Source organism: Apodemus sylvaticus, unplaced genomic scaffold (assembly GCF_947179515.1).
Source record: "Apodemus sylvaticus unplaced genomic scaffold, mApoSyl1.1 scaffold_227, whole genome shotgun sequence".
NCBI lineage: Eukaryota > Metazoa > Chordata > Mammalia > Rodentia > Muridae > Apodemus > Apodemus sylvaticus.
The window spans coordinates 168,856-179,927 of NW_026263341.1; positions in this window are offsets into that span (position 1 = coordinate 168,856).

The following is an 11,072-nucleotide window of genomic DNA, read 5'->3' on the forward strand; positions in this document are numbered from 1 at the left end:
GCCGGCAACACCACATTCCTTTCCTAGTGGTGCTTTTCACATTCTGCTTGGGTTCGTTTCATATACTTTGTAAACATTTTTGACTCGTAGTCTCTTGTAGCCCAGGTTAGTCTCAAACTCACTGTGTAACTAAGGGTGACCCTCTGCCTCCGCTTCCAGAATGCCAGAATATGAAGTGTGAACTACCATGCCCAGTTTTATTTTCACATTTATATAGTTGTTGTTGTTGCTACATGTATTTACTGTGGTTTCGTGTGTGGGGTGGTGTTTGAGTATCAATCACAGTTTGTTATGTGGAGGACAGAGGACTGCTTTTAGCACTTGGTTCTCTTTCCCCAAGCAGAGACCGGGGATTGAAAACAGGACACCAGGCTTGACCGCAGGTGCCTTTACGCACTGAGCTATCTCAATGACCCAATTTCCTTCCTTTGTAAAACTGAAAATTGTGATCTCAGCGCGTGGGAGGTGGACACAGGAAGATCAGGAGGTTGCGATCTTGCCCTTGACTATACAGGGAGTTTAAAGCCAGCTTGGGCTACATAAGACTCTTTCTCAAAAACCAGAGAAGGCTCAGCTAGTAAAAGTGCTTGCTGCCAAGCCAGACGAGCTTTGATTCTGGCACCCACGTGGTAGAGGGAAGGAACTGACGTACATGCATGTGCGTCATATATATATATATATATATATATATATATATATATATATATGTTCAACCGTATCTCCAGCTACCAAACTTAAAACAAAAACCAAAACCAGCAACAAAGTCTGGGACATGGCTCAGTATAAAAAGTTTGCCTAACATGTTTAAGGCCCTGAATTCATTCCCAGCACTGCAAAGAACAGAACTAAATAAGATTGTATGAATATGGGCCAGTTTGCTCCTCCATGCATGAGACGGTTCCTTTAGACACAGGAAGGATTTTGTCTCTTGTTTAAAACCTTCCAGTATACACTTTGAGTTTCTCCTGTACAGCCACCCGCATGTCTGACTCTCTCAGATCCAAGTTCTTGTTCCAAATACAGTGTCTTTGTTCACATCAGCAGAAACGAGCAATCCTCAGAAGCCGCAGGCCTGGGCCAGGCATGGGGACAGAGCACACAGATTGGGCAGGGGGCTGGCGAGATGGCTCAGCGGTTAAGAGCACTGACTGCTCTTCCAAGAGGTCCTGAATTCAGTTCCCAGCACACACATGGTGGCTCACAACTGTCTGTAACTCCAGTTCCAGGGGATCTGACACCCTCCCACTAGTGCGCAAATAAAATAAAATTTAAACTTTTAAAAATATATATAGGCTTAAGCATATCAGTTAAGAGAAAAACAAATTCTCAGAAGATGCAAAAACATGAGTACAGGCTTCTCTGAGCGCCACCCGTGTGTTCAAGAGGACAGCAGAGCATCATCTGGAAGTTTATCAGACATGTAAAACTTGGCCCGTTCTCAAACCCACAGACTCACAAACCACTGGTTCATGCAGCAATTTGATTTGAAGGGATTGTTTTTTAAAACAGGCTCACGTGTAGCCCAGGTTGGCCTGACACTCATCAGGTAGCCCAGGTTGACCTGATACTCATCGGGTAGCCCAGGCTGACCTGGCACTCATCGGGTAGCCGAGGTTGGCCTGACACTCATCGGGTAGCCCTGGTTGATCACGAACATTCTTTCCTTCTGCCATGTGAGTCGTGGGGCTGGACCCTAGATAGTCACACCTAGCAGAAAGCACCTAGCTTAGTGAGGGTTCCCACTGCTGTGAAGAGACACCTGACCAAGGCAACCCTAATAAAGGACATTTATGTGTACTTTGGGCTGGCTTACAGGTTCGGAGGTTGAGTTCATTATCCTCAAGGCAGAAGCACGGCAGCATCTAGGCAGGCATAGCACAGGAGGACCCTACGTCTTCCTTGAAAGAAAGCCAGGAGCAGGGCTGGAGAGATGGTTTAGCACTTAAAAGCACTGACTGTTCTTCTAGAGGTCCTGAGTTCAATTCCCAGCAACTACATGGTGGCTCACAACCATCTGTAATGGGATCTGCTGCCCTCTTCTGGAATGCAAGTGTACATGCAGCGTGATGGTTTGGATATGATTGGCCCAGGGAGTGACCCTATTAATAGGTGTGGCCTTGGTGGAGTAGGTGTGTCACTGTGGGAGTGGGCTTAAGGCCCTCACCCTAGTTGCCTGGAAGTCAGTCTTCCGCTAGCAACCTTCAGATGAAGATGTAGGACTCTCAGCTCCTCCTGCATCAGGCCTGCCTGGATGCTGCCATGCTTCTGCCTTGATGACAATGGACTGAACCTCTGAGCCTGTAAGCCAGCACCAATTAAATGTTGTCAAAATAAAACTTGCATTGGTCATGGTGTCTGGTCACAGCAGTGAAACCTTAACTAACTGCAGATAGAGCACTCATACACATAAAATAAATTTTAAAAAGAAAAAAGAAAAGAAAATCATGAGGGTGTTTAAAAAGAAATTTGCCTGAAGTGGTACTGTGAATGAAAACCCAGGGATGAGAAAGGTACTCAGCTACAGGTGACCAGCACAAGAATATACACCATGTCTGGCTCCTGACAGAGCCTGCACAGGCCAAGAACCACCACTGAGCTGATGGTTCGTGGCTTCTGAAGCTTAAATAAGGCTTTCCTTGCAGTGGGTAAAACTTCCCTTCAGTCTCCCGGCCGCGTAAGGGACAGGATGGCATGGTTCCTACCCCTGGAACAGAGCCAGGGGGTATGAGCCTCCACCAGTGTTTATGGCTGCTGTGGGCATAAGGCTTGTTTATATAATAGTTCTCACATTCCTCCTTCAAGGAAAGACCCTCTGCTAAGGTTACTAACTCCCTGATAATCAGAGACGCACGAGTCTGGGAGGTCAGGGTGTGTCTGTGTCTCTGCAAAGTCAGAACCTTCGGGACATCCCTTAAGGATGTGGGACCGAATACCCACGTTCATAAATTATAACTTCTCAACTATGCAAAATAAGAGGATGTCTTAAGAACCACCATATAAGGAGCTTCACCGATCTAAAAGGAACAGAGAAGGCTGCACCCGGAGACTAGGGAAGGAGATAAAGAGATTTGGGAAGAGCTGATAGAAAGATCCCACCCAGCCAAGTTTTTTTTTTTTTTGTATTGTTTTGTTTGTTTGTTTTTTGTTTGTGCTTACAAAGGCTGGTAGAGTTCAAGGTCAGCCTGGGAGAGAGGGAGTTTAGGTCCCAACCCAGACATGTAGATATGGTAGGAATGGTAATACTGTTATCTTACTGTTTGTGCTATTGCTTGCTGTCTCTAAGAATCAAGAGGCTGGAGTCCTGACTCTTGGGATAATCAAAGGAAGCCTGGGGTAATGACTGAATTGATATGTAAAATAAAAGCCTGGAGTGGGGGGTGGCAGCATTGGGCGGGGCGGGCGGCAGTGCTCGCCTGTAATCCCAGCTCTCTGGGAGGCAGAGGCAGGGTAAATTCTTGCTTTGAAATCTAGTTTGTCCTTGATGCTGCTGTGTAGCCCAGGTTAGCCTTGAGCTCAGTTCTCTTGCTTTTTCCTCCAGAGCGTTACAGATGTGTGCGCATTACAGATGTGTGCGCGTTACAGATGTGTGAGCGTTACAGATGTGTGCCACCAGCCTGTCTACCTCAGCCACTTTAGCCAAATTATTCTGTTTTGTTTTGTTTTTAAAGATTTATTTATTTATTATATGTAAGTACACTATAGCTGTCTTCAGACACACCAGAAGAGGGCATCGGATCCCATTACAAATGGTTGTGAGCCACCATGTGGTTGCTGGGATTTGAACTCAGGACCTCTGGAAGAGCAGTCAGTGCTCTTAACCACTGAGCCATCTCACCGTCCCTCCCCACCCACCCACCCACACTTTAAGTTACATTTCTTTAACCCCTGAGCCCATCTCTTTAGCACATGAAGGAGAGTTTTCTCCTGTACATGGCTTACTTCCCACAGTGAAACCTCCCTGTGAAGGCTATCCCACTGCAGCAGACAGGTTTACACTGTGAGATAAACAATAGCACTGTCTTCAGTACTGTTACCTCAGACTTTGGAGCCCACTTGGAGACAAGCATACGTGGGTCTGAAATGGGGGGGGGGCAGCGCCATTTTCCTGGGACAGCCTCTCAGTGAACTCAAACAGCACACAACCATTTACCAATGTAAAGTACGCGCGTCGCTGCCCTGCACAGTCCCGGGCAAGCTGTTCCATCAGGGACACCACTGCTGATGACTTTGGGGGTGGGGCTGGCCTTCGAAGGAGTAAAGACTCCTTTCTGACTTCTCTGGGCCCCAGGGTGAGAATTCCTTTGGCAGAAAGTGCGGGGTCATCCCTTCTTAAAACTCCCCAGCTTCTTCATAGCACCACTATAATTACTCCTCAAAATAATAATTACCGTTTTCTCTTTGCGGTGCTTTGAAGCGGTGAGATCCTTCAGGGCTGGGATGTGGTTTGGTTCATCTCTGGGTCTCTGGCCCCTGGCACCGGGAGGCTCAGATTATGTTTATTGGACAGATGATGATGGATGAACTGAGCAGGTGAGCTTGGGAGGAAAAGGCGTAGGGAGTGTGTGCTATCTTTTGATCTGCATACATTTGAGAAAAGCCAGTTAAATGAGGGGTTGGGTGTAGCTCCGGTGGGCTTGCATAGAATGCTTGCCTAGCATGGGTTCAGTCTGCAGCACCATATGAACTGGGTGTGGTGGTGAAAGCCTGTAACCCCGTGTGTCTGAGCCAGTGGCGGGGGATCTCTGTGAGATCAAGGGCAGCGTGGATACATGGTGAGTTCCAGGCCAGCAGGGGCTACTGTAAAAGACAGACAGACAGACAAACTAACAAGCAAGATAGTGGTGGTGGAGGAGGCTCAGTGGTTAAGAGCACTTTCCAGCTTTGCCAGGGACCAGAGTGTGGATCTGAGAATACACATTGGACAGCTCACAAATGCTGTGACTTCAGCCCCAAGAGATCTGACACAACCTCCTGGCCTCTGTGGGCACCTGCACAAAAACAGACGCGTAGACACTAGCAGACATATGCACACACAAATACAATACAATACAAAATAGCTTTAAAAGCTGGGGCAGGGTGCAGCTCAGGGGTTGAAAGTGCCTGTCGATCTTGCAGATCCTGGACTCCAGTTCCCAGCACCCACATCAGAGGACTCACAACTGCCTGTGACTCCAGATCCGGGGACTCTGACACCTCTTCTGTCTCCTTGGACAACTCTCTTTATGTGCACCCACATGAACACGGATACCTGAGGAACAACAATTGAAATGGACCTCTGGCCTCCATACATGTGTACCTACACATGCACACACTCTGTCTCTCTCTGTCTCTCTGTCTCTCTGTCTCTGTCTCTCTCTGTCTCTGTCTCTCTCTCTCTCTCTCTCTCTCTCTCTCTCTCTCTCACACACACACACACACACACACACACACACACACACACACGAAGATGGTGCTCATGTGTAGGATAGAAGAGGTGTTTTGATCACTCTCACCCATGCATTGCTTCAGGATGCTGTGACCAAAATATCTGATGTGAAGCATGAAAGGGAGGAAAGGTATGTTTTGGGCCATGGTTTCAGTCCCTCATGGCAGAGTGTGTGGTGGAGGATGTTCATATCATGGTAGACCAGAAGCAGAGAGAGACAGAGATGGAGGCAGACAGACAGAGGATGAGAAAGAGTAAAAGAGAGAAACACGCAGAGAGACAGACAGAGAGAGATACCCAGAGAGAAACCAGAGGTGGATTTAATTCTTTTTTTTCTTAAAGATTTATTTATTTAATTTATATGTATATACTGTAGCTGTCTTCAGACACCCCAGAAGAGGGCATTAGATTCCATTATGGATGCTTGTGAGCCACCATGTGGTTGCTGGGATTTGAACTCAGGACCTCTGGAAGAGCAGTCAGTGAGCCATCTCTCCAGCCCCTGGTGGATGTAATTCTTGAAGGTCCCCACTCTAATTGGCCTATTTCTATAAGATTTAACATGAACTCATGCTTCTGTAGCATGAGCAGTTGGGGAAGAGACATGCAAGACATGAGCTTGCGGGGAACGTTTCAAATTACTGGAGCTGGACTTAAAGGCTCCTAGGACTTGCCCAGTGTGCCTGCTTGGGACCTCAAGTCCTCTGGAAGGGCAGTTTACACTCTTGACTGCTCTGCCAGAATCTTTCCAGCCTTAACCTTGACCTTCTAGTCTCTCTCTCTCTCTCTCTCTCTCTCTCTCTCTCTCTCTCTCTCTCTCTCTCTCTCTCTCTTCCGAATGTAGCACTGTGACTATAGCAGGAGGCATGCAATACCCTGAACCTCCATTATAACATAAACTGGATGAGGTGACACATGTGTAATCCTAGCAGCGAGGAGGCAGAGACAGGAGGATTAACAGCTTAAGGTCATCTTCAACCTGGTCTCCTAAAACCCTCTTTCAAAATACAAAACAAAAACAAAAAAACTGAGGCTGGAGATATGGCTCAGCAGTTGAGAGTCCTGGCTGCTCTTGCAGAGGACCCAGGTTCAGTTCGCTGCAACCACGTGGTTGCTCACAGCCACCTGCCACTCCAGTTCCAAGGGCTCTGACAGCCTCTTCTGGCCTCTCCAGTCAGGCGGTCCTGGAACTCACTCTGTAGACCAGGCTGGCCTTGAACTCAGAAATCTGCCTGCCTCTGCCTCCCAGAATGCTGGGATTACAGGCGTGTGCCACCACCACCTGGCGCAATTTTAAAAGAATTCTAACCAAACATTAAAGTAATATCTCATGGGCTTATGAAACATGTGTCCTTGGACTCAATACGTAGCCAAGGATGTCCTTGAATTTTTAGTCCTCTCCCTCTACCTGCAGAGCTCTGGGATCACCTGCACACGTGCACTACACCTGGTGTATGAGTGCTGGGTGTCTGACCTCTGTGCACTGTGTGACTCTGTACACACCAGGCCCCTGTGTTCTTTCACCTGAGCAACATGACATTCCTGAGCTCTTCAAGTGGCTTTTCTCTGTGTCAGAGACAGTGCAGTGGCAAGGGCCCCCGGTCTTCCATCCCCCTGAGGAACTCCAAGTGTATATTCCTTGTCTCTGCCCCTCCTCTCCCACCCACCTTCACATCTAGAAGGATCTGAGAGTAAGGACTGGACCGCCTGTCTCACTTTTATAAAGACCTGCACCACCTCACCAGACACAGACAAGCAGGTACCAGGTCAGATTGAAGCCACAACAGGGACAGTTTATGTTGCACGACAAGAATTGTCCAGAACACACACCTTTGAAAAATAACACCTGCCACCACAAGAGCAGAAAGGGATGGATGTATTTTCCAGAACCATTTAGGATCTACTGACGAATTCTTCCTACATTCCGAGAATAGTCTGTTCCCAAAGTGGGAACGTTTACCAACTTCTCCAGTTTGTTTCTTTATATCGCTTTGTCTTTGTCTGGACATTTTATCGTTGCTGAAGCATGTTCTCCTCAGTGGAAATCTAAGGGTTTGCCATTTCCTTACCGAGGGAAAATGAGCTCTCTGGTTAACAAGGCTTGGTCTGAGAAGTGCAAATGAGTCCTCAGGGTTTTGGGGTTCTATATTTGGGCAGCCTGAGGGTGATACTCAGGTTGTCAAGATTGGTAGCAAATGCCTGTATCCACTCAGCGATCTTGCCATTCCCTGGTACGATCTTTTATCTATTTATTTACATTTAAATGTCTACTTTTTAGGCGAAGGTCATGCATGCCACTGGTGTGTATGTCGGAGGACACTGTGGGAGTCAGCTCTCTCCTTTTATCGTGTCGGTCCTGGAGACTGAAAACGGGTCATCCGGCATGATGGTGGGCACCTCTACTCGGTGAGCTATCTTCTGAGTCACCAATGCGAGATTCAGAGACGAGAAAGCCAAGGCTACAGACGATGTAATCTTACCCAGTCTTTCTTGTTATCCATGTTGAGCCTGAATGGGATCTCATACTGTGTTTCAGTATTTGGGGTGGGAGGATCCCTCAGGGTCAGTGTTAAAGTGCGGATTCTGGGGGCTGAAGAGAAGGCTCAGAGGCGTTTGCTGCTTTCCCAGAGGACCCACATTCAGTTTCCAGCACCCGTGTTAGGAGGCTCACAACCACCTGACAGCTCTAGCTAAAGGATCTAATGTCCTTCATGAATCTGTGGGCATGCACACGGTATTCAATCAAAATGCCAGTGGGCACTCACACGGACACATAAATAAAAAACAGTGGAATAAATCTTTAAAAAAAGAAATCTGGGATTCCACATTTCTTGTGAATGATGTCAATACTGCATGCCTGAGACACCCCCCACCCCACCCCCGCCTTGAGATAAGGACCCACACTTCCTCATAGGAAGAGAAGGAAAGTTAAAAAAAAAACCCAAAATATCTGCATCTCCTGATGAAAACTCAAAAAAAAATGTTTGCTAATTTAGTAATGATAGTTTGCAAAGGATAAATGCATGTGTGTGCATGTGTGTGTTTGTGTAACCAGGAGACCCTTTAAGGCAATTCTACTTCAGCAGCTGCAGCCCCACTGCTACTGGAGGCTGCTCCCACCACTCTATGGGAGAGGGCATCCCTGGAGGATGAAGGTTTGTGAAGGGCTCTGTGGTGTGGGCTGCCCCTCAGAAATCTGTACCTGGGAATTCCTGTGAGCATAGTGACTCTAGGGGCTGAGGTAAACTGTCACTTAACACTGAACCAGGTTTGAGATGTTTGCTGATAGAAACTCAGGCAGGCGAAAGTAGCTAAAGGCCAGGATGAAGTTTCATGGGAGTTTGGAGACAAGGCTCTTGGAAGAAGAGTCAAAACAAGTCAACTGGAACACCACAGAGCCTTAGGGGCACCTGAGGCTTTCGTTCCCGGAAGGACAGGGAAGAAACATCTGTTTCTTCTCTGCACAATCTCACGTGTTTCTTCTACAGACAGGTGCATCCCACATGCTGAAAGACAAGGTTATTTCCAGCTACAGAGCTTACCAGCCTCCGCCGCCTCAGGACTCAGACTCTTAGCACAGTTCCAGAGCATGGCAGGGAAGGGCACGATTGGCCAGTCTGGGTCAGATACAGTTTCATGCCCTCCAGTCTGCCATGTTCTGATATAGTCCCATGTCCGCCAGTCTGCCGTTCTGTTTCTACGGAAACTCTTTCCCCTCACCTGCGATCTTACTCACATCTGTCTCATGGCTTTACATTATTTGAAAGATTTGATTTTTAATTATGTGTCTGTGTGTTTGTATGTGTGGGTTCGTGCATGTGAGTGCAGCGGCCTGCAGAGATGAGAGGGGGCAGTTTCATCTCCTGGAGCAGGAGTTATAGGTGGTTGAGAGCTTCACTGTGTAGGTGCTAAGGAACCAAATTTGGGAACTCCGGAAGAGCAGCACGTACTCTTAACCTCTGAGTCATCTCTCCAACACCAAGATGTTTATTTCTTGATCATGTAACAATCTCAGGTTGGGGCTGGAGGCGTGTCTCTACAAACATCGCTTCACAAACCCAGGTTTTCTCTGGCTTTATCTGTTTTCTCTGTCCCTTGTTATATCCAGCAAAGGCAAAAGAAGGCCAGGAAGGCATGTTTGTTTCCTAGCTCATTGGCTTGGAAGTAGCCTATGACATTTCTGCTCTATCTTATTGGTCAGAACCAAACACAAGGCCACACTTAGATGCCTAGAGAAAAAATGCAATCCTTGGGTGTGAAGAGACACCAAGGAATAATGTGACATAGCTGCATAGGAGAGCCGGTCTTGGCAGTCCTTGACTGAGCTGTGTGTGGAAAACTGTTATGGCTGAGATCGCTTACCAACCTGGAGCGCTGGCTCAGCAGTTAAGAGTGCTTGGTCCTCTTGCAGGGCCTGAGTTTGGATCCTGACAGCTACGCTGAGCACCTTAAAAGCACCTGTAACTCTAGCTCCAAGGGAATCTAACGTCTCTGGCCTTTTCGGGTAACTGTGTTCATGTGCATATATTGGCATACATGCATACCAGTAAAATAAATTTATTTATTTATTTATTTATTTATTTATTTATTTATTTATTTATTTATTAGTTTTTCAAGACAGGGTTTCTCTGTGTAGCCCTGGCTGTCCTGGAACTCACTCTGTAGACCAGGCTGGCCTCGAACTCAGAAATCTGCCTGCCTCTGCCTCCCAAGTGCTGGGATTACAGGAGTGCGTCACCATGCCCAGCTTTTAAAATAAAATTTTAAAAATGTAAAAAAAAAAAAAAAAAAAAGATCGATGGCCAATCTGAGAGGCTCTAGATGGATGTGGGCGAGCCTCCAAGTGTCCTGTGGGAAGTTATCTAGATTAGGTTAACTGAGATGGAAAGACCCGCATTACCGATGGCTGGCACTGTCCCCTGCGCTGGGGTCTCTGGGGAGCTGAGCACTAGCATTCACTCCTGTCTGCTTCCTGACTGTGGGTGCAATGCCATGGCGGACGGGGTCTTCAAACTGTGAGGTCAAGCAAACCCTTTCTCCCTTAAGTGGCTCTGGTCAGGTATTCTGCTGCAGCAAAGAGGGAAGTAACTTATTACACAAACGGCCTAGAATTGGCTGGCTGGGTAATGCTGTTTAACTTTGCTTTAAATTGAAATCGGGAATTGTCAGCAAGCTCATAAAAACCCATATGGACCATAGAACTCAGAGAGTTAAAAGATTCAATAGCTATGGCCAGGAAAATAGGGTAGTGGAGTGCCCTAGCTGCCAAGCTTCACAACTGAGGCTAGACTCCCAGGACCCGCAGGATAGCCGAGAACCAACCAACTCCTGACCGCTGTTCTCTGACCTTATATGCATGCGACACACACACAGACACACAGACACGCGCGCGCGCGGCGCGCGCACACACACAGACACACAGACACGCGCGCGCGCGCGCGCACACACACAGACACACAGACACACACACAGACACAGACACGCATACACACACACACACACACAGACACACACACACACACAGACACACGCACAGTGCGTGCACACCCCAGAAATGGAAAAAATAATCCCACACAAATCAGATACAAAAAGTGACTTGAGAATAGCTGGCTGGAGTCAGGGGAGGAGCCAGGGGACGGACAAGGAC